This window comes from Psammomys obesus, unplaced genomic scaffold, assembly GCF_907164565.1.
Source record: "Psammomys obesus unplaced genomic scaffold, mPsaObe1.curated_primary_1811, whole genome shotgun sequence".
In the NCBI taxonomy this organism is placed as follows: domain Eukaryota; kingdom Metazoa; phylum Chordata; class Mammalia; order Rodentia; family Muridae; genus Psammomys; species Psammomys obesus.
This window is the reverse complement of record NW_026590631.1, coordinates 12,256-35,751: the sequence shown is the minus strand read 5'-3', so window position 1 is coordinate 35,751 and position 23,496 is coordinate 12,256. Positions and strand designations below refer to the sequence as shown.

Sequence of the window (23,496 nt, the reverse complement as noted above, 5' to 3'; positions counted from 1 at the left end):
GTCCAGCAGGGTATCAAAGCAGATGCTGAGACACATAGCCAAATTTTCAACAGAGTGCATCGAATCTTATGAAAGAAGGGAGAGATAGAAAGACCTCGACAGGCCAGGTGGTACACAAGGAGAGAAGCAGAAGCAAAACTGTGCACATGGGGTCTTCTTTGAGACTGATATTCCAAACAAGGACTGTGCATGGAGATAACCTAGAACCGCTCCAGAGAAATATCCTATGGCAGCTCAGTTTCCAATTGGGTTACCTAGTGAGGGGAACAGGGACTGTCTCAGACATGAACTCAGTGGCTGGCTCTTTGATCACCTCTCCCTGAGCAGGAAACAGTCTTACCAGGCCACAGAGGAAGACAATGCAACCAGTCCTGATGAGACCTGATAGACTATGATTAGAAGGAAGGAGAGAAAGACCACCCCTATCAGTGGACTTGGGGAAGGGCATGCAAAGAAATGAGGGAGAGATGGTGAGATTGGAATAGAATGAGGGAGGGGGATAGAGGTGGCATACAAAATGAATAAATGTAATTAATAAAAAATAATTTTAAATGTAAAAAATGTTGACTAGTGTGGTAAAGTCTATTTCCATACAATTGCAGAAGTCACAAAAGGATGCTGGATGATGCTCCAAGATCCCAGAGAGATTCTATGAGACTCTCTGAGAGGGCCTGATGCTCCAAACTCCCAGTGAGAGTTTGATGTCTTTCATTTAGTTTTTGAACCTGCATAAAGCCTCTTTGCCTCTCATGCACAGATATCAAAGTCAGGAGATGCTGGTCTGATGTTTTGTTTGTCTCCTGGGAGTATTTACTTGTACATGTCATTTGTGTTATGTTTGTCATTGGCTCATTTTGGACTCTTCTGGATTAATATGTAGTAATCATGAACCAAACATTATCTGTTGGCCGTCTGTTTACCCCTTAACTTGGTTTAGCTTATTTCAAAAATTTTCAGAAAAAAAGCAGCTTCTCTAGTCAAAAATAAATAAATAAATAAATAAAAATAAAAAAGCAGTTCATTTGGCGAAGACTGATAATTTTGGCTCTGTCCTTGAAGGTCTGCATTTTTGCAGCTGAGAGTCTGCTGCCTGGGTTGACCTGGCAGCCAGCCAGTTATGGCATGTGCAGCCTGCTCTTGAAAGGACACCAGTGGCTTCTCAGTTTCTCCGTAAGAAATCTAATGTTTAATTCTGCTACAGAGCCTCTGTGCTCATAAGAAATTGGATTCAACAGGTAGCAAGATGCTCCTCCTTTGAAATAACAGCTTAAAAGTACAAAGAGTATTGTTTGTATAAGTTTGCAATGTTCTATAAGTCTTGGTTATAGGTTAATGGTTATTGGGTATGTTTTGTTTTGTTTTGTTTTGTTTTTAGTTTTTTTTTCTTTTTTCTTTTATTTTTTATCAGTTACATTTTATTAACTCTGTATCCCAGCCGTGTCCCGATCCCTCATTTCCTCCCAGTCCCTCCCTCCCTCCCTCCTCTCCACCGTGCCCCTTTCAAAGTCCACTGATAGGGGGAACCTCCTCCCCATTCATCTGATCCTGTTTTATCAGGTAACTTCAGGACTGGCTGTAAAGCTCTCCTCTGTGGCCTAACAGGACTGCTCCTCCCTTGGGGGTTGGGGAGGCCAAAGAGCCAGTCATTGAGTTCCTGTTAGAAATAGTCCTTGTTCCCCTCACTATGGGAAACCAATTGGTTACTGAGCTACCACAGGTTACATCTGAGCAGAGGCTCTAGGTTATATCCATACATGGTCCTTGGTTGCATGTCAGTCTCAGAAAAGACCCTGTGCCCAGATATATTTGGTCCTTGTGGAGCTCCTATCCTTTCCCCATCAGACTAACTCCCCTTTTTTCTTATGATTCCCTGTACTCTGCCAAAGGTTTGGTCATGAGTCTTTGCTTTGAAAACACTGCTAGTTAGAGTCTTTCAACTGCGCTCTGTAAATTCCTGTCATACGTTCAATGCACATCCATCTGTCTTTCTAAATGAGGATTGATCATCTTACCCCATGTCCGCTCTCTTGATTATCGTTTTTAGGTGTACAGATTTCATTATGTTTAAAATCTGCAACATAAAGTTAACTTAAAACTTAGGATTGGAGCCATTCTAAATAACAAATGGCATGAGCTCACTTTAAAAAAAAGTCTCCAAAGGTAATATAAATTTGTATAAGATTTTACATAATTTCTGTCCTGTCTTAAAAATAAGGATCATAAAAATAAGGTTTAAAACTTTGTTTGTATGAGATATTAGAGCTACACCTCCATGTGTCTGTATACCAGAACTTTTCTTGTTGGCAGTCAAAATTTGTAACATCAAAATAATACACTTGGTATTGATTTTAAAGACACTGAACTGTCTGAATTTTTAACACTGATAAAATTTGGTTTTGACTTCTAGAAACTATGGTTATGCTCTATGACTTCACTCTGGGCATTTTAATATTGCAAAAGCAGATTTTGAAGAATGTTTGAATGTTTAAGGCTATAAATCATTTTAAAAATTTTCAGGTATTTAAAAATAATGACCCTCTGCAACCTAACAAAGAAATTGGAACAGTTTCTCAATGCTTTCAGGGAGGTAAAAAGGTCTTGTTATTTATTTTTATTAATTTTACCAAATTAAACCAAGCCATACTGTTTGAGGCAACTGAAGAAACTAGAGTTTTTACAATGTATCATTTCCGGATGGTAAAAACCCATGGAATGAGTTATTTAAAAAAATGAAAAAGATTTTAAAGGAAGTTTTTATGTTGTCTATAAAACAAAACAAATAAAAGCAAGAGACTGGGATGGAAAAAAGAGCTTGTCTAAAGTAAAAATGTTTTATTAAACCTAAAAATCAGAGCTAGAAAAAATCATAACCTAAACATGTATAAAATGTTATAAAAAGTCAAAGTATATAAAAATTTATAAAAGGCCAGAGTATGTAAAGAGTTATAAGAAGCCAGATGGCATATGAACTTTATTTGCTTTGGTTGTATACCTGGAAATACAAGAAAAAATAAACTGTAAAGTATGCCAAAATTTAAACCAAATTAAGTTAATTCTGGTTGGTATTGCCTCAGATCCAAGGTCCCTGTTTGCTAGCAGGTAGACATCAGATCCCTCCCAACCACATCCACACTGTAGGCAACATAGACATCATTGGGACAGTGTTCTCAACATTGAAGCCCTTTTTCTGTGGGTCTCCTAATGGAGTCCAGGCAAAAAATTCCTAGATCCCAGACAGATCTGAATAATGGGAGGACAGTACCACAGGCCTATATGCATTAAGAGCACCTGTGCAGGCACATTGTGTCCATGAACAGTAGCAGCACCCAATCCTGCACTTATGCTCCACAATTCCAGGCATCTACACACTCTAGCACACTGTCCTTCAAGGCACACTTCCACACACTCCCATGATTGTGTGTATGTACCTGCATCCTTCCTGCCTTAGCTACAGCTGAAACACCAACATCTGCTCTCAAAATGGTGGACCTCTCTCATCTTCCTGAAGAATACTCCAGATACCAGAGACAAACAGACCCAGTTTGGAAGTACAGACTAGAGGAACAAACAGCCAAAATCACTGATAAGCAATGGCTAAAGATTAGCATAAGAACACATCCAAAAAAATCAGGATATCGTGGCTTCATCACCAACCCCAAATATCAACGGATATTTTAATAACATCAGAAGCACACGAGAATGATCTCAAGTGTGTGCTTTTCCAGTTATTAGAGGCACATAAGAAAATATCAGAAAAAGGAATGATATCCCATGCTCATGGATTGATAGGATAAACATAATGAAAATGGCCATCCTGCTAAAAGTAGTCTACAGATTCAAGGTAATTCCCATCAAAATACCAACACAATTCTTTACAGAACTTGAAAGAACAATTCTCAATTTCATATGGAAAAGAAAAAACCCAGAGTTGTTAAAAAAAATCCTGTACAACAACAGATCATCTGGAGTTATTCCTATCCTTGATCTCAATCTGTACTATAGAACAACAGTAATAAAAACTGCATAGTACTGGCAGAGAAACAGTCTGGAGGATCAACACAATCAAAGAGAAGACCCAGAAATAAACCCACACACTTACGGATATTTGATTTTTGACAAAAATCCAAAACCATACAATGGAAAAATGATAGCAACTTCAACAAATGGTTCTGGTTTAACTAGATATCTACATGTAGAAAAATGCAAATAGATCCATACTTATCACCCTGCCCAAAACTAAAGTCCCAGTGCATCAAAGATCTCAACATAAAACCAGACACACTAAATCTGTAAGAAGATAAAGTGGGGAAGATCCTTGACTCATTGGCACAGGAGACAACTCTTAAACACAACATCAACAGCACAGGCTCTAAGATCAACAGTTAATAAATGGGACCTCATGAAACTGAAAAGGTTCTGTAAAGCAAAGAACACTGTCATCAGAACAAAACGACAGCCTACAGATTGGGAAAGATCTTCACCAACCCTCTATCTGACAGAGGGCTAATATCCAGAATATATAAAGAACTTAAGAAGTTAAACACTGGGGGAATCCAAGATTGGGGCGACCAGTGTGCACCATATTCAGAGGAGCTGAAACTCTGAATTGGTGAGTCTAGGGGCTGTAGAACCCAAAACAATGGTAGAGGAGTCCAGGGAGAAGGGAGACAAACCCTGATCTGAGTCCAATAAGATACAGGTCGTCAGCGGACATCTCTGTGGACTTCACCTGGGGAATCGATTCCCGGGCACTTCCCTATAATGGGTGGAAGCAGAAGTGGAGGTAGCCAAGCCTGCAGCAGAGGAAGCAGCGGACGTACCGCAGCAAACATGGAGGCAGCAGCAGAGGCACCACAACTAGCAGCTGAAGCAGAGGAAGCACCCCACAATGCACACGGCTTGCCTACACACAGTGCTGCCTGTTCCAAGCACAGATCTTCCTCCTTGAGATTTGAGACTGAGAACACTCAAACCCCTGGCATTTTCCCCAGGAACTCTGATCTCCAGCCTTGCCTGAGGGGGAGGTGGCAGAGGAAGCACATAGAGCTTCTCAAATCAGAGAGCAGAGCCCAGCCTGCTGTGCTCACAGCTTCTAGCACAGAGCAGAGGGCTGGGCACACAGAGCCCACAACAGAGTACTTGTCCAACCTGCAGTGTCAGCCACAGACCTCAGAGTCCAACCTGCAGAGCCTTCCAAAGATTGGAGACCACTGGCTATTCAGGAAATCTGTGCAGGCGCTTTGTGTCCACAATCTGTGCTTGCTAACACCATTAGCATCCACATCCCCTCCTGTGCTTCCTCCCAACCCCCATATTCCAAGCACCTACACTCTCTAGCACTACCCTTCAAGACACACTTACACATGCGTGGGAGCACGCACACACACACACACACACACACACACACACACACACGCACACACTTACTCCCCCGCAATAACGAATCTGCACCAGCAGCTTTTCCTCCCTCAGGTACAACTGAAGCAACAACACACACTCTCAAAACACTGGACTTCTCTGATCTTCCTGAAGAATATTCCAGACACCAGAGAGAGACAGTTCCAGTCTGAAGTTCAGACTCAAGGAAAAAAACAGTGAAGATCACATATAAGCAAATGGACAAAGGTAGAAGTAAGAACTCACCCAACAAAAATCAAGACACCATGGCCCCACCAGCAACCCCCAAGCTGTCATTGAGTAGCAAGTTGTTCAGTTTCCATGTATGTACTGGCTTTTTGCTGTTTCTGTAGTTGGTGAGGTCCAACTTTAGACCATGATGGTCAGATAGGATACAAGGGATTATTTCAATCTTCTTGTATCTGCTGAAGCTTGCTTTGTGACCAACTACATGGTCTATTTTGGAGAATGTTCCATGAGGTGCTGAAAAGGTATACTCTTTTGGTTTTGGGTGCAAAGTTCTGTAGACATCTATTAGGTCTATTTGATTTAGGGCCTCTGAAAGTGCCCTTTTTTCCCTGTTTTACTTGTGACCGATGACCTGTCCCTTGGTGAGAGCAGAGCGTTGAAGTCTCCCACTATTAAGGTTTGCAATCAGTGTGTGATTTCAGCTTTAATAATGTTTCTTTTACAGATGTAGGTGGTCTTTTATTTGGGGCTTAGATGTTCAAAATTATGATGTTCTCCTGTTGGAATTTTCCCTGATGAGAAGGAAGTTCCCCTCCTCATCTTTTTTGATTAATTTTGGTTGAAAGTCTATTTTATTAGATATTGGTATCACTCCCTCAGCTTGTTTTCTGGGTCCATTTGCTTGAAAAACATTTTTTGCGCCCTTTACTCTGAGGTAGTGTTTATCTTTTTTTGCATAGGTGTGTTTCTTGGATGCAGCAGAATGCTGGATCCTGTTTGCACAACCGTTCTGTTAGTCTGTGTCTTTTTATTTGAGAGTTGAGTCCATTGATGTTGATAGATAATAGTGACCAATGACTGTTAGTTCCTTTTATTGTAGAGTTGGTGGTCTTACTATGATTCATTGGGTTTTTTTTTTCTTTTACTTTTTTTGGGAAATTATCTGTACACTATATTTTCTTTGATGTAGCTGTTTTCATTGGATTGGAATTTTCCTTCTAATATCTTCTGTAAGGGTGGTTAGCTGTGTAGATATTGCTTCAATTTAGTTTTATCATGGAATATTTTGATTTCTCCATCTATGTTGATAGAAAGCTTTGCTGGGTATAGTAGTCTGAGTTGACATCTGTGTTCCCTTAAAGACTGCATGATTTCTGTCCAGACCCTTCTGGCTTTCATAGTTTCTGATGAGAAGTCTGGTGTGATTCTAATTGGTCTACCTTCATATGTTACTTGGCCTTTTCTTTTGCTGCCTTTGATATTTTTTCTTTGTTTCGTAGGTTTAGTGTTTTGACTATGATGTGACATGAAGTATTTCTTTTCTGGTCTAGTCTATTTGGTGTTCTTTAGGCTTCTTATATGTTTATGGACATCTCTTTCTTTAAGTTGGGAATTTTTTCTTCTATTATTTTCTTAAAAATATTTTCCGGTCTTTGGAGCCTTGAGTCTTCTTTTTCATCTATTCCTATTATTCTTAGGTTTCGTCTCAGCAATTAAAAACAATCCTACTCAGCAATTAAAAACAAGGAAATTATGAAAATTTTCAGGCAAATTTTGGGACCTAGAAACGATCATCCTGAGCGAGGTATCCCAAAAGCAGAAAGACACACATGGTATATACTTACTTATATAGACCTATAAGATAGGATAAATATACTGAAATCTTTACACCTAAAGAAGATAAACAAGAAAGAAGACCCAGGGTTAGATGATCAATCCTCACATAGAAAGACAAATGGGATGGACCTTGGATGTAGGAGACAAGTAACAGGACAGGAGCCTACCACAGAGGGCCTCTGAAAGACTCTACCTAGCAGTGTTTCAAAGCAGATATTAAGACTCATAACCGAACCTTTGGCAGAGTGCAGGGAATCATATGAAATTAGGGGGAGTTAGTAAGACCTGGAGAGGACAGGAGCTTCAGAAGGACCAAATATATCTGGGCACAGGAATCTTTCATGAGACTGTTTCTCCAACCAAGGACCATATATGGATATAATCTAGAACCCCTGTTCGAATATAGCTCATGGTATCTCAGTATCCAAGTGGATTCTATATTAAGGGGAACAGGGACTATTTCTGACATGAACTCAATGGTGAGCTCTTCACACACACACACACACACACACACACACACACACACACACACATACGGGAGGAGCAACCTTGCTAGGCCACAGAAGGGGACATTGCAGCCAGTCCTGAAGAGACCTGATAAACTAGGGTCAGATGGAAGGGGAGGAGGTCCTCCCCTATCAGTGGATTTGGAAAATGGCATAGAGGAGTTGAGGGAGGGAGGGTGGGATTGGGAGGGAATAAGGAAGGGGTCTACGGCTGGAATATAAAGTAAATAACCTGCGATTAATATAAAAAATTTAAAAAATAATAAAATTTAAAAAAGAAACTTAAAAAAAAAGAAGTTAAACACCAGCAAATCAAGTGATCCAATTAAAAAAATGGATTTCAAAGCTAAACAGAGAATTCTCTGTAGAGGAATATCGAATGGCAGAGAAACACTTAAAGAAATCCTCAACCTCATTATCCATCAGGGAAATGCAAATCAAAATGACCCTGAGATTTCACCTACACCCATCAGAATGTCCAAGATCATAAACTCAAGTGACAACACATGATGGAGAGGTTGTGGAGGAAGGGGAACACTTCTCCACTGCTGGTGGGAATGTAAACTTGTACAACCACTCTGGAAATCAATCTGGCACTTTCTCAGACAACTAAGAATAATGCTTCCTCAAGATTTAGCCATACCACTCCTAGGCATGTATCCAAAATACACTCAACTATACAACAAGAACATTTGCTCAACAATGTTCGTAGAAGCTCTATTCATAATAGCCACAATCTGGAAACAACTTAGGTGTCCCTCGATGGAGGAATAGATACAGAAATTGTGGAACATTTACACAATGGAATACTACACATCTATTAAAAACAAGGAAATCATGAAATTTTCAGGCAAACGGTGGGAACTATAAAAGATCATCTTGAGTGAAGTAACCCAAAGAAAAAAAGACACACCTGCCTGGAATATACTCAATCAGTAGTAGTTATTAGACATATAAGATAAACATACTAAAATCTGTACTTCTTAAGAAGCTAAACAACAAGGAAGACCCTAGGCAAGATGCTCAATACTCATTCACAAGGGCAAATACAATTGACATAGGAAGCAGGAGAAGACAGGGAACAGGATATGACTGCCTCTGAGAGATTCTACTGATAGAGGTATTGAAGCCGAGGCTGAGACTCATAGCCAAAGTTTGGTAGAGGGAATGGAATTTTATGAAAGAAGGGGGGTGTAGAAAGATCTGGAGGGAACAGGAGCTCCAAAAGAAGACCACAGAGTCAAACAACTGTGCCCTATAGCTCCTGCAGAGGCAGATACACCAAACAAGGGCCATGCATGGAGAGGACATAAAACACCTTCTCATATGTAGCCCATAGACTCAGTTTCCAAGTGGTTCCCTAGTAAGGGGAGCAGGTAATATCTCTGGCATGAGCTCAGTGGTAGGCTCTCTGAGCTTCTCCCCCTCTTTGTTTTAGCCTCTCCAGGTCACTGAGGAAGACAGTACAACCAGTCATGATGAAACCTGATATGCTAGAGTCAGATAGAAGGGGAGGAGGTCCTCCCGCATAAGTCAACTAGGGGAGGGGCATAGGGACTAAAAAGGGAAAGGGGATTGGGAGGAGGGGGCAAAGAGGATAGACATTTGAAGTAGGAGAAGTCAAAGAACAGGACAGGAGCCTTCCACAGGGGACATCTGAAGACTCTACCCATCAGTGTATGGAAGGAGATACTGAGGTTCATAGCCAAGCTTTGGGATGAATGTAGGAAACCTTATGGAAGAAGATGGAGATAGAAAGATCTTGAAGGTACAGGAATTACACAAGGAGACCAATAGAGCCAAGAACCTAGGCCCAGGAGGTCCTGCAGAGTCCAATACTTCAACCAAGATCCATGCATGGATAGGGCCTAGACCTCCTGCTCTGTTTAGTAGTAGGTTCCTTATAAAGATGGATAAGGGATGTCTCTGACATGAACTCAGTGGCAGGGATTTGATAAGCTCCCTCTCTGGGTACAACCTTGCCAGGCCACAGAAGAAGATGATGCAGCCACCCTTGATGAGACATGATGAGCTGGGGTCAGAGGGAAGCAGAGGAAGACCTCCTTTATCACTGGACTGTGGGAGAGACATAAGGTGAGAAAAGGGATGGTGAGTGGGACTGGGAGGAGATGGAGGGGTCTGCAATTGGGATACAAAGTGAATAAATTGTAGTAAATATATTACATAGATAGATTGATAGATAGATAGATAGATAGATAGATAGATAGATAGATAGATAGATAGATAGATAGATAAACCTGCTACTGGTGAGAGTTGAAAGAGGAGGAGTGGTTAGCTTTGTGGGGTCCCTGAAAATATACTCTATACAATGTTATTTTTAATTTTTTAAATATTTTAATTAATTTATTTTTTAATTAATTACAGTTTATTCACTTTGTATTCCAGCTGCAGCCCCTACTTTGTCCTTGTCTAATCCCATCCTCCCTCCCTCATCTCCTCCCATTCCCCTCCACAAGTCCACTGATAGTGGAAAACATCCTCCCCTTCCATCTGACACTAGCATATCAGGTCTCATCAGGAGTGGCTGTATTGTCTTCCTCTGTGGCATGGTAAGGCTGCTCCCCACTCAAGGGAAGAGCCGGGTGAGTTCATGTCAGAGACAGTCCCTGTTCCAATTACTAGGGAACCCACTTGAACAATGAGGTTCCATGGATTACATCTCTGCAGGAGTTCTAGGTTATCTCCATGCATGGGCCCAGGTTGGAACATCAGTCTTGGAAAAGACCCTTTTGCCCAGATCCTTCAGTTCTGCTGCTCTCTTTGTGGAGAGTTCTGTGCTCTCTTTGTCCCCTCCCACCACCGAGGTCCTTCATCTCCCCCTTCTTTCACAAGACACTCTGCACTGTGCCCAAAGTTTGGCCAGCAGTCTCAGCATCTGCTTTGATACCCTGCTGGGTAGGGTATCAGAGGTCCTCTGTGGTAGGCTCCTGTCCTGTTCCCTACACTCTCCCTCTTCTGATGTCCATCTTGTTTGCCTTTCTGAGTGATTATTGATGATTTTATCCAGGGTCCTCCTTCTTGCTTAGCTTCTTTGGGTGTACAGATTTTAGTATGTTTATCCTATATTCTAAGTCTAATATCCACTTATAAATTAGTGAAAAAACATATTTATATGTTTTAATTTGCATTTTCTGAATCAGCAGAGCCTAACCCCTCTTCTAGAGCCTGCTTCCGTTCCCCTCTCAGAAAGTTTCTTTAACTGAATTGCCTCTCCAGGGAGTGTAAGGGATGACTTACGATGTCATGTTCTCAACATGATTATTTTCATTAATTTCATAATTCTGCCTTGAACCTGGTGACTACATGTACCTTGTTGCAGCTATAAGTGACTTCCAAACTGAGGAGCACAGCTGTTTTCAGAAATCAAATTTACAAGCCAGTGATCTTTAAAAAAAAATGAAGGAAAAGAAAGAGAAAGAAGGCACTCCATAAGCACTTTTTTAAATCACTTTTTTCCTGAAACTATTTTAGGGACACACCAAGTCGTACTATTTTTCTAAAATACTACTACAACAATTCACAGAAGTCAGGAATTTTAAAATAGAGCTTAAAGGCTATTTAGCCCCTACACAAATCCATGTATCTTTGGGACTGAATACAAGTCAAAAGATTTTTCATGGAGCTGCTTGTGTTAAGGAGACTAAAGAAAACTCACAAAAGGATGCTGTCTAAACTGTCTCACTATTTTCAGGTGTTTTGCTTTGGTAGCAAAGCTGGCTTTAATTGGCATTATTCAATTTTCAAAGTTTTTATTGAGTACTTACCGTGGCCTAGCACTGGATTAAAAATTTTCATGTCGTTTAATAATCATGGCAGTCCAGCACTGTACTTTCATTCCTTTTCTGTAAAAGGAAAATAAACAAATGCATTCAGAAATTTACCTCATTATCATACTACAGTAATGAACTCAGGAGCACCAAACTGAAAATCACCTCTGAACAGTTAAACTGTTGACTGGCATTAGGAAACTGAAGTATCTAAACTTACCTACCTGTAAGTTAAAAGTAAATCTAGCTATTGATGATGTTATGAAGATTAGATGAGGTAGTTTATTTAAAGCTTCTAGATGAGCCATATGTAATGAGCCATAGTAGTGATTGTCTCTCTCTCTTTTCCCTGTAAACAGAGGAGCCAAAATTTTAACTTATGTTTTGATTTCCAAGATGGTCTCTGTTCTTTCAGCTTGTGGTTGCAATTTAATTAATAAATCAATAAATTTAGGTCATAAAGTTAGAACTGAGAACATAATCAAAGTTATGATGATTACATGTTAATGGAGATAAAAAGACCTATCGAGTTGATCATATTATTCCCTCACTTCAATGGGATATTAAAGTTTACTTCGTAATCTTCACTTTCCCTGGGGGCCAGAGATGATGATGACCCATGAGGCTATTTCCAAGTGCTTTGTAGTTACTGTTTTCTTTTTCACCCCATTCTACACTCCTCTTCCATCACTACAGATCCCTTCAGTATTTATTTTCATAAAAAATATTTTGAAATTGTACATTATGTAAGAACCTTGATTATACTGTGATTTTGTTTTATAGTCAGCATTACTTTAAACACTGCAAAATCTCAACATTGGCTCTACTGAAAATCGTGATGCATGCCAGATCAGAAGGCAACCTGGAAGTGATGGGCTTGGTGCTTGGTAAAATGGACAATTGGACCATCATCATCATGGGCAGTTTTGTCTGTAGAGGTCACTGAAACCAAAATAAATTCTCAGGCTGCCGCATATGAGGAAATGGCTGCAAACACAGAAAATGACAAACAGGTAAAAATATGGTTTCTTAGAACTTAATAACTCTTAAGAGTCTCAAGATGACTTTGGGTTTCTGAGCTTAAAACTGTCCTTTTCACATTAAATTTTACAATTAAAATTGAATAATTTTCATGTAAAGTATTAAAAATCTTGTGAGGTTTATAGTAGTAGGTTGGAGGAAGGAGTCCTTCCCAATTAAATTTTCATAGTCAGTGTCAGTTGTGTTTAAAATTGAAAAAAAAAATATGTAGGCTTGGCATTCATGAGCCCAGAGTTCAATATCTCCAGAATCCCTCAACAATGGAAAAAAAAAGAAGAAATTTAGGAATTAACTATTCCTGAGTAGAGTGAATCTAATGTTTTCAAAGTTATTTTATTTATATATTTATTTATTACAATTTATTCGCTTTGTATCCCAGCTGCAGCCCCCTCTCTTGTCCCAGTCCCACCAACCTTCCCTCATCTCCTTCTATGTCCTTTCCCTATTCACCTGATAGGGGAGTAACTTCTCCCATTCTAAGTGACCCTAGAATATCAGGTCTCATCAAGTCTGACTGCATCATCTTCCTCTGTTGCCTGGCAAGGCTCCACCCACCAAGAAAATGTGATCAGAGAGCCTGCCATTGTGTTAATGTCAGAGACAGCCCCTGCACCCCTTACTAGGGAACCCACTTGTATACTGAGCAGCCAATTGGCTTTCTCTAAACAGGGGTTCTAGGCCCTCTCTATGCATGGTCCATAGTTGGAGTATAGGTCTCTGCAGTCCCCACTCAGCCAAGGAATTTTGGCAATGTTGTCCTCCTTGTGGAGTTCCTGTCCCCTCCAGGTCTTTCTATCTCCCTCTTCTTTCTATCTCTTTTTCTTAATAATTCTGCCACTCTTCCTAAAATTTGTCTGTGAGTTTAAGCTTCTCCTTCAATATCCAGGTAGGTAGAGTCTATGAGAAGTCCCTTGTGGACCTCCTGTCTTGTTCCTTCTACTACTTTCAAATCAATACTCTTTGCCCTTCTGAATGTGGATTAAGCATCTTCCCTAGGGTCATCCTTGTTGTTTAGCTTCTTTAGGGCTATAGATTTAGTATGTTTATCCTATATTATATGGCTAATATCCACTTATAAGTGAGTATATAACATTTGTGTCTTTCTGCTTCTGAGTTATCTCACTCAGGATGATCTTTCCTCGTTCCCATTATTTGCCTGCAAATTTTATGATTTCCTTGTTTGAATTACTGAGTAGTGTTCCATTGTGTAAATGTACCACAATTTCGGCATCCATTACTTCATGAGAGACATCTAGATTGTTCCCAGATTCTGGCTATTACGAATAGAGCTGCTACAAACGTGGTTGAGCAAATGTCGTTAGTGAGTGGTGGGGTATCTTTTGGATATATGCCTAGGAGTGGTATAGCTGGATCTTGAGGTACCATTATTCCTAAATTTTGGCAGAAGCACCAGATTGATTTCCAAAGTGATTGTACTAGGTTACATCCACACCAACAATGGAGGACGGTTCCACTTTCTCCATATCCTCTCCAGCATGCATCATTCCTTAAGCTTTTTATCTTAGCCATTCTGATGAGTGTGAGGTGAAATCTAATGGACGATATAGCTAGGCTATTTTTCTTCCTTAAGTTAATTATATACTTACACAGAACAAGATCAAGATTTTTTGTTCAATTTTTAAGTATGTTGTATGTGATATGTATCTATGTGCAGATATGTTTTATAATCTACAGCATATTCCCGTGAAGGTACATAAGATGTTAGTGATAATGTCTGGGCTGAGAAAGAGATAGATGAGGGAAAAGGTACAGAAAGAGAGTGGATAACTTTGATCTGGTACCTTGATAATTTTACACTGCACTCATGTGTGTCTTTTCAGAAGTTCTTTAGCTTCAAAGCAGCATATGCTTCACACTGCTACTAGACCACAGTGCTTCATAAAACCTGTAAATGACAATATCTGAGATTCTACCATACCTCAAGCAAGCTTTTTTTTTCATGTGTTAAGGTGGCCACCTTGAAAATGAAATTAGCTTATACCAGAGCTACCCAGGTTACAGCTCTTGGCTCTCTGGGATTGATGTTAGTAGGCAGATGCTTAACTTGCACTCCCAGGAACCATTCATGGCAGTGATGGTCAGTGCATTAAAACAAAACAAAACAAAACAAAACAAAACAAAAACAATGCAGCCACTTCTGATGAGAACTGATAGTCTAAGATCAGAAAGAAGGAGAGGAAGACCTCCTCTATCAGTGGACTTGGGGAGGGGCATGCATGCAGAAAGGGGAGGCAGGGTGGGATCGGGAGGGGAGGAGGGAGGGGCTTATGGGGGTACAAAATGAATAAAGTGTAATTAATGATAATAATAATAATAATAAACCAAAACAAAACAAAACAAAAAGTGTCTCTGCTTTAGCAAAGAACCCTAGTTTGATTCTTATCACCCACATGAAGGCTTACAACCTAGATCCAGGGTATCTGAAGCCTTTCTCTGACCTCCAAGGACACTAGATAAGACATATATTCAATGAGTCATACATAAGGTAAAAATAAATAAACGAATGAATGAATGAGGGTCTCATGTGTTCCAGGTTGGTCATTACCACCTGAAACTGAACTCCGGATTCTCCTACTCTGTGCTCAGCATACTAGGACTATAAGTGTAGAGTAACAAATTTTTTTAGCATTTTTTATTTCAGTTTTAAATTTATTTTGTTTGTCTTCCTTCTTGTATGTTTGTATCAGGAGCTGGGGGAGAGATATGCACATGCTATGACCCATGTACGTAGGTGAGAAGACAACTTGTTGGAGTCCATTCTCTCCTTCCACCATGTTGGTCTCAGGGACCAAATTCAGGTCTTCAGGCTTGACAGTAGGCACTTTTACCCATAGGACCATCCTAGTGGCCTCACTTTTTTGTTTCATTTTACTTGTTTTTATGGTGTCAGGGTTTCATATGCTATTTAAGAGTTCTCTGTACCATTAAGCTATATCTTCAGTCCTCTAGCTTCAGTAAATATTTAAAAATTTGTATCTTTATGAGTGTTTGCACGTTATCTTTGTGCACCACACATGTGCTTGGTGCCTGTAGGGGCCAGAAGTAGCAGTGGGATATCCTGGAATTGGAGTTAGATGTGATTGGAGGCCACCATGTGAGTGCTGTGAACCAAACCCATGTCCTTCTGCCAGAGCAGCAACTACCCTTAACTACTGAGCTATCCCTCCAGCCTATATAAGTTTTTTTTTCTTATTTTTTTATTATTCTCATTAGTTACATTTTGTCAATTCTGTATCCCAGCTGTATCCCTCATTCCCTCCCCAATCCCACCCTCCCTCCCTCATCTCCTCCCTGCCCCTTTTCAAGTCCACTGATAGGGGAGGACCTCCGTTTTGTCAGGTATTTTCAGGACTGGCTGCAAAGTCCTCCTCTGTGGCCTAACAGTACTGCTCCTCCCTTGGGAGTTGGGGAAGTCAAAGAGCCAGTCATTGAGTTCCTGTTAGAAATAGTCCTTGTTCCCCTTACTATGGGAAACCAATTGATTACTGAGCTATCACGGGTCACATCCGAGCAGAGGTTCTAGGTTTTATCCTCTCATGGTGTTTGTTTGAGTGTCCATCTCAGAAAATACCCTATGCCCAGATATGTTTGGTCCTTGTGGAGCTCCTATCCTTTCCACATCAAACTCCCTTTCTTTCATATGATTCCCTGCACTCTGCCGAAGGAAGGTTTGGTTATGAGTCCTAGTATCTACTTTGGAACACTGCTAGGTAGAGTCTTTCAGATGCTTTCTGCGGTAGACTCCTGTCATACGTTCAATGCATATCCCATTTGTCATTCTAAATGAGGATTGATCATCATACCTCGTGTCTGCTTTCATGATTATCTTCTTTAGGTGTATAGATTTCATTATATTTATCATATCTTTTAGGTCTATATAAGCGAGTATATTCCATGTTTGTCTTTCTCCTTCTGGGATACTTCACTCAGATTGATCTTTTCTAGATCCCACCATTTGCCTGCAAATTTCATGATTTCCTCTTTTTTGATTGCTGTGTAGTATTCCATTGTGTAAAACTACCACAATTTCTGTACCCATTCCTCTGTTGATGGACATCTGGGTTGTTTCCAGGTTCTGGCTATTACAAATAAAGCTGCTACAAACATGGTTGAGAAAATGTCCTTTTTGTGTACTTGAGCAAATTTTGGATATATGCCTAGCAGTGGTATAGCTGGGTCTTGAGGAAGCACTATTCCTAATTGTCTGAGAAAGCGCCAGATTGACTTCCAAAGTGGTTGTACCAGTTTACATTCCCACCAGTAATGGAGGAGGGTTCCCCTTTCTCCACAACCTCTCTAGCATGTGTTGTCACTTGAGTTTTTCTTTTTTTTTTTTAATTTTTTTATTTTTATTTTATTTTTCTTTTTAGTTACATTTTGTTAACTCTGTGTCCCAGCTGTATCCCGCTCCCTCATTCCCTCCCCAACCCCACACTCCCTCCCTGGTCTCCTCCCTGCCCCTTTCCAAGTCCCCTGATAGGGGAGGACCTCCTCCCCTTTCATCTGACCCTGTTTTATCAGGTATCTTCAGGGCTGGCTGCAAAGTCCTCCTCTGTGGCCTAACAGACTGCTCCTCCCCTGGGGTGGGGGTCAAACAGCCTGCCCTTGAGATCCTATTAGAAATAGTCCGTGTTCCCCTTACTTTGGAAAACTACTTGGTTACTGAGCTACCACAGGCCACATCCGAGCAGAAGTTCTAGGTTATATCCATAGATGGTCCTTGGTTGAGTGTCAGTCTCAGAAAAGACCCTGTGCCCAGATATATTTGGTCCTTGTGGAGCTCCTATCCTTTCCATATCATACTAACTTCCCTTCTTTCATATGATTCCCTGCACTCTGCCGAGGGTTTGGTTATGAGTCTTAGTGTCTGCTTTGAAACACTGCTAGGTAGAGTCTTTCAGATGCCTTTTGTGATAGACTCCTGTCATAATAGCACATGCTGGAGAGGTTGTGGAGAAAAGGGAACCCTCCTCCATTGCTGGTGGGAATGTAAACTGGTTCAACCACTCTGGAAGTCAATCTGGCGCTTTCTCAGACAACTAGGAGTAGTGCTACCTCAAGACCCAGCTATACCACTCCTAGGTATATACCCAAAATTTGCTCAAGTACACAACAAGGACATTTGTTCAACCATGTTCATAGCAGCTTTATTTGTAATAGCCAGAACTTGGAAACAACCCAGATGTCCATCAACGGAGGAATGGATACAGAAACTGTGGTATTTTTACACAATGGAATACTACTCAGCAATCAAAAAGGAAGAAATCATGAAATTTGCAGGCAAGTGGTGGGATCTAGAAAAGATCATTCTGAGTGAAGTATCCCAGAAGGAGAAAGACAAACTTGGTATATACTCGCTTATATAGACCTACAAGACATGATAAACATAATGAAATCTACACACCTAAAGAAGATAATCAAGAAAGTGGACACAGGCGAAGGTGATTAATCCTCATTTAGAAAGACAAATGGGATGTGCATTGAACTTATGACAGGAGTCTATCACAAAAGGCATCTTAAAGACTCTAGCATGTGTTGTCACTTGAGTTTTTCATCTTGGCCATTCTGATGGGTGTAAGGTGAAATCTCAGGGTCGTTTTGATTTGCATTTCCCTAATGGCTAATGACGTTGAGCATTTCTTTAAGTGTTTCTCTGCCATTCGATATTCCTCTGTCGAGAATTCTCTGTTTAGCTCTGTTCCCCATTTTTTAATTGGATTACTTGTATTGTTGCTTTTCAGCTTCTTTAGTTCTTTATATATACTGGATATTAGCCCTCTGTCAGATAAAGGGTTGGTGAAGATTCTTTCCTAATCTGTAGGCAGTCATTTTGTTTTGATGACAGTGTCCTTTGCTTTAAAGAAGCTTTTCAGTTTCATGAGGTCCCATTTATTGATTGTTGTTCTTAAAGCCTGTGCTGTTGGAGTTCTGTTCAGGAAGTTGTCTCCTGTGCCAATGAGTTCTAGGCTGTTCCCCACTTTTTCTTCTAACAGATTTAGCGTATCAGGTTTTATGCTGAGGTCTTTGATCCATTTAGACTTTAGTTTTGTGCAGGGTGATAAATGTGGATCTATTTTCATTTTTCTGCATGTAGACATCCAATTAGACCAGCAGCATCTGTTGAAGGTGCTATCTTTTTTCCATTGAACGGTTTTGGCTGCTTTGTCAAAAATCGAGTATTCATAGGTACATGGGTTTATTTCTGGGTCTTCTATTCGGTTCCATTGATCTCCTTTCTATTTCTATGCCAATACCATGCAGTTTTTATTACTATTGCTCTGTAGTACAACTTGAGATCGGGGATGGAGATACCTCCAGATGATCTGTTGTTTTACAGGGTTGTTTTGGAGATTCTGGGTTTTTTGTTTCTCCATATGAAGCTGAGAATCTTTTTTTCAAGGTCTGAAAAGAATTGAGTTTTTATTTTGATGGTTATTGCATTGAATCTGTAGATTGCTTTTGGCAGGAAGGCCATTTTCACAATGTTAATCCTACCAATCCATGAGCACGGGAGATCTTTCCATCTTCTGAGATCTTCTTCAATTTCTTTCTTCAGAGACTTGAAGTTTTTCTCAAACAGGTCTTTCACTTGTTTGGTTAATGTCACCCCAAGGTACTTTATGTTATTAGTGGCTATTGTGAAGGGTGTTGTTTCTCTAATTTCTTTCTCAGCCCTTTTGTCTTTTGGGTAAAGGAGGGCTTCTGATTTTTTTGAGTTGATTTTGTATCCTGCCACTTTGCTGAAGGTGTTTATCAGCTGAAGGAGTTCTCTCTATATAAGTTTTGTATGGGTTTAATTTTATTTTGTTTTGTTACTGTTTTTGGCACAGAGTCTCTCTGTTATGTAGCTCTGTCTATCCTAGAACTGGATATGTTGACCAGGCTGTCCTTGAACTCCCAGACAGCCTCTGCCTGAGTGCTGAGGTTAATGCCATATGCCACCACACCAAGCTTGTGTGTGTGTGTGTGTGTTTAAGTTCTTCAGAAAGATTTGCTAAAGAAAGAATACTAAAAAATTAAAACACTGTGATAAAGGCTTAAGCTCTGGTGTCTTAACCCTCTTGCACCTCACACTTCACTCCTGTGATATGAAGTTAAATCATAGAATCCATGTCATCTTCTTTGCTCTGCATAGGCATTTAATCAGGATTGACTGAATTGGAGAAGCAGAAATGGATAGAACCTTTCTTCTTCTATGTCCAGGGTGCTTTAGATGCAATCTGGATTATATTAGGAGGAAACCAATAGTAGTTCATCTATTAAAGTATTTGGGTAAGGGAGGGAAGTTTCTCGGTTCATTTGTTTGTTTCCTTGTTGAGTAGCATGCACAGCTTAAATAATAATAAATACTCTTTGATGATATGGTAACTAAAGCTAATCTGTAAAATAACTGAATATTCCCATTTTATTGAACTTTTCTGGTTATTTTGGTTATCTTTTTCAGATGGTTTGCTATTTATGTTTACAAATATATAGTGCTATATTTACTTGCTTGTTTTGGGTTTCTGATCTTGACTCACTGGAACATATGGTTTATATTGACCAATATTAAGCATATATCTCTTCTAGATTAATCCAACCAGAATAATATCTGCAGGAAAAGTGAATCTTGATACCCTTTGCACATATCCAAAGATAATTTGGATGGAGAAGATATGCAGGACAGTCACAGTCTCAGGTGGTTTATACTAGCCATGAAATTACTTACCTGTGAAGCACTGGGAGTAGAGATGTGTGTCACCACAGGGGTGGCATGTATTCGTGAGTACAGGCACTGGTGTGCAGTTCAGAAGACAGCCTTGGGTGCCAGTCCTCTCCTTTCTCCTTGTTTGAGGCACGTTCTTTTAAACGAGCTACCAGGCTTGTACAGCTGGCTTCTGTGGAATCTGTCTCCAGCTCCCCCGACTGTAAGTACTAACTAGCCCTTCTTTGTGTGGGTTCTGGGATCCAAATTTAGCTTCTTATATTCCTATACAATCTTTTTTTTTTGAAAGTTCTAAGGGATAGAGGCGAGCTATATATGCATCCTGTTGGATATTTTTTTAGTGTAGAAAACTTTTCAAATACAAAATTGCAAACTGCCACAGTTCAAATAAAAAGATAACATAGTTGTTATATATTAATCTTGGCAGACAAAGGGTTTTATTTATTAAGAAGTGCTTGTGTGACCTTTGCAGCTTGACAAGTACTAGAGAAATAAGCTGAATCCATTTCCTTCCATGAAGGAAGCCTGTAGTCAGCAATCGATATTACTAGCATATGTAAACATCACCTAAAAACAAGAGAAATTAAGCCATGTGCCAAACCCTGCCTAGAGAAACTAATGGCTTTGGAGGTGAGGAGGAGCAATGTTTTTCCTTCTTGGATTTGTTATTTGCTTTGGTTTTGCTTTTAAGATAAAATCACACTCTGTATAGCCCATGCTTTCATGGAGCTGGCTACATGCTGTCCTCACAACTGTCAGTAGTCCTTTTGTCTCTGCCTCCCAAGTACTGAAATTAACATGTATGAGCCACCAGGCCCAGCTGTTATTAAAATATTGATGCTTACTAATTGATTTTCCAGATTTTCGTCCCATCCATAATAAGCTATAGAATATGCTAAGGGGTTTGCTTTTTGCCATTTTCAATTTTCTGTTTTCTTTCTTTCTTTCCTTCTTTCCTTTCCTTCTTTCTTTCTTCTTTGTCTTTCTTTCTTCCTTTCTGGCTACAAGTCTCCTGACGAAGAACATTCTGAATATCAGACTATACCACTTAATAAAATAGAAGATTTTTTATGCACTGCAAACAGTGAGTAGTTGACCAGACATCAGGGCCGTGGGTGTAACACAACAGCAGAATGCATGCCTGTCACTCCATGGCCTTGGGTTCAACCCCAGCACCAAAACTCAGAAATGATTTAGTCAAAGATTTTTTTAACACATAAGAAAACTCAGACAGAATGCATTTGATAATATATAGTACTTTTGAAATAGTAGTAAAAATTAATTTAGGATAATAGTCAAATTATTTAGGTAATAATTACTCTTTTACTTATGTTTATTCCTCAGTAATTATATTAATATAGCTCATATCTTTCACATAAACATAAACATTTTTTTATTGCACAGGATATTGCATCCCAAAAAAATTAACAGTGGAGACAAATAATACAGGTCTACAGTAACATGTTTTCTGACCTTAAAATACACAATTTTGGGATGGCAAGATGGTTCAGTGAATAAAGGTCTTTGATGCCAAGGCTAAAAACCTAAGATCATTGTTCATGTGCTAACCTGATTTCCACCCTGGAGCATCCAACAACCTAAAATCAATCCCCAAGACCATACAAGAGAAAGAATTAATTGCTGCCTGTTGTACTCTGACTTCCACATAGTATATTCATCCACACTCATACACACACAATACATAAATGTAAGGTTTAGGTTTGGGGGTTTTAATTTTTTTTCTTTTTAACTTGAATTTTGTTTATTCATTATTATTATTATTATTATTAATTATACTTTATTCATTTTGTATCCCCCCATAAGCCCCTCCCTTCTCCCCTCCCGATCCCAACCTTCCTCCCTTTTCTGCATGCATGCCCCTCCCCAAGTTCACTTGATAGGGGAGGTCCTCCTCTCCTTCTTTCTGATCTTAGTCTATCAGATCACATCAGTAATGGCTGCATTGTCTTCTTTTATGGCCTGGTAAGGCTGTTCCCCCCTCAGGAGGATGTGATCAAAGAGCAGGCCAATCAGATTGTTTCGGAGGCAGTCCCTCTTTCCATTATTATGTAACCCACTTGGACACTGAACTGCCATGGGCTACATCGTGCAGGCGTTTTAGGTTATCTCCAGGAATAGTCCATGGTTGGAGTATGAGTCTCTGGGAAGTTCCCTGTGTTCACATTTTCTTGTTCTGTTGCTCTCCTTGTGGAGTTCCTGTCCTCTCCGGCTCTCGCTATTTCCCACTTCTTAAAGAAGCTGAAAAGCAACAAACCAAGAAATCCACTTAAAAAAATGGGGAACAGAGCTAAACAGAAAACTCTCTGTAGAGGCATGGCAGAGAAGCATTTAAAGAAATGTTCAACCTCATTAGCTATTAGGAAAATGCAAATCAAAACAACCCTGAGATTTCACCTTACACCCATCAGAATTGCCAAGACCAAAAACTCAAGTGACAACACATGCTGGAGAGGTTGTGGAGAAAGGGGAACCCTTCTCCACTGCTGGTGGGAATGTAAACTGGTACAACCACTCTGGAAATCAATCTGGCGCTTTCTCAGATAACTAGGAATAGCGCTTCCTCAATATCCAGTCGTACCGCTCCTAGGCATATATCCAAAAGAGTCTCAAGTACACAAAAAGGACATTTGCTCAACCATGTTTGTAGCAGCTTTATTTGTAATAGCCAGAAGCTGGAAACAGCCCAGATGCCCCTCAACTGAAGAATGGATGCAGAAACTGTGGTACATCTATACAATGGAGTATTACTCAGCAATGAAAAATAAGGAAATCATGAAATTTGCAGGTAAATGGTGGGACCTGGAAAGGATCATCCTGAGTGAGTTGTCCCAGAAGCAAAAAGACACACACGGTATATACTCACTCATATAGACATACAACATAGGATAAAACCTCTAAAATCGGTACATCTGAACAAACTAAGCAAAAGTGAGGACCCTAACTAAAATGCTCAATCCCCATCCTGAAAGGAAAAGAGGATGGACATCAGAAGAAGAAGAAAACAGTAAACTACCAGGGAACCTGCTACAGAGGGCCTCTGAAAGCCAGAAGAAGAAAACAGGAAACAACCCAGGAACCTTCCACAGAGGGCCTCTGAAAGCCTCTGCCCTGCAGACTATCAAAGCAGATGCTGAGCCTGATGGCTAACTGTCGGGAAGAGTGAATGGAATTTAAATTTTTTTAAAGTGTTTCTCTGTGTAGCCTTGGCTGT

At 40.0% G+C, this 23,496-nt stretch overlaps 1 pseudogene; it reads left to right on the top strand.

Annotated features, from left to right (window-relative positions):
- Positions 1-12,236: 12,236 nt before the first annotated feature.
- Positions 12,237-21,348, top strand: LOC129677434 (COP9 signalosome complex subunit 5-like; annotated as a pseudogene).
- The last annotated feature ends 2,148 nt before the right edge of the window (positions 21,349-23,496 follow it).